The 780-nt window shown below is 42.7% G+C and overlaps 1 non-coding gene across 1 annotated transcript; it reads right to left on the bottom strand.

Moving 5' to 3' along the window:
- Nucleotides 1-389: 389 nt before the first annotated feature.
- LOC120254961 lies at nucleotides 390-496 on the bottom strand. The gene has a single exon (XR_005534840.1). It is a non-coding gene; the product is annotated as a small nucleolar RNA R71 (small nucleolar RNA).
- Between the last annotated feature and the right edge of the window lie 284 nt (nucleotides 497-780).

Genomic DNA, 780 nt, shown 5'->3' with positions numbered 1-780 from the left:
TCTTCAATCATGGCCGAAGAGTGACGCACTTTATTCGAATATGAAAGACCTCAATTCACACGTGATGAGTTAGTGTTCAAGCACCATCTGTGGCATCCAACAAATTTGAAATTAAAGCAAGTACAATCGGCATGGTCCAGAACTCAGTTCAATTCAATGGTCTTACAAATGAAGATGCACATGACCACCTTTCCCGGTTGCCCCAAATTTGATCTACATTCAAGATTAATGGGGTGTCAGATGATGCTATCCGTTTGACGCTATTTCCATTCAGTTTGAGAGACGGGGCATATCATTGGTTTACATCATTATCTCCAGGGTCTATATAAACATGGAAGGATATGGTTGAGAAGTTCCTTGGGAGGTATTTTCCGCCAAGCAAAGCGGCCAAATTAAGACAAGAAATTTCAGCCTTTAAATAGGGGGAGTCCGAAACATTGTTTGAAGCCTATGAGAGATTCAAGGATCTCCTTAGAAGGTGCTCCCATCATGGTTTTGCTTCATGGATTCGAGTACAAATCATCTACAATGAGTTGAACTATGCTACTAGCCAACTCATTGATGCCACGGCGGGTGGTTTCCTTAGCAACAAGTACCCCGATGAGGCTAAGCAATTACTTGAGTCTATGGCAAGCAATGAATCAAATTGGGCCTCAAGGGGATCTTCACAAAAGACTGCTGGAACTTAAGAAGTGAGTAGCAATGATGCCTTGGCCGCAAAGGTTGATGTGTTAACTGCTTGATCTTCTTATGGGCAGTGGTTTGAGGTCAGAATCAGTG

The sequence above is a fragment of the Dioscorea cayenensis genome, unplaced genomic scaffold (assembly GCF_009730915.1).
Source record: "Dioscorea cayenensis subsp. rotundata cultivar TDr96_F1 unplaced genomic scaffold, TDr96_F1_v2_PseudoChromosome.rev07_lg8_w22 25.fasta BLBR01000770.1, whole genome shotgun sequence".
NCBI lineage: Eukaryota > Viridiplantae > Streptophyta > Magnoliopsida > Dioscoreales > Dioscoreaceae > Dioscorea > Dioscorea cayenensis.
Note: the sequence above shows the minus strand (reverse complement) of the source record. Positions and strands in the feature narration are given on the sequence as shown.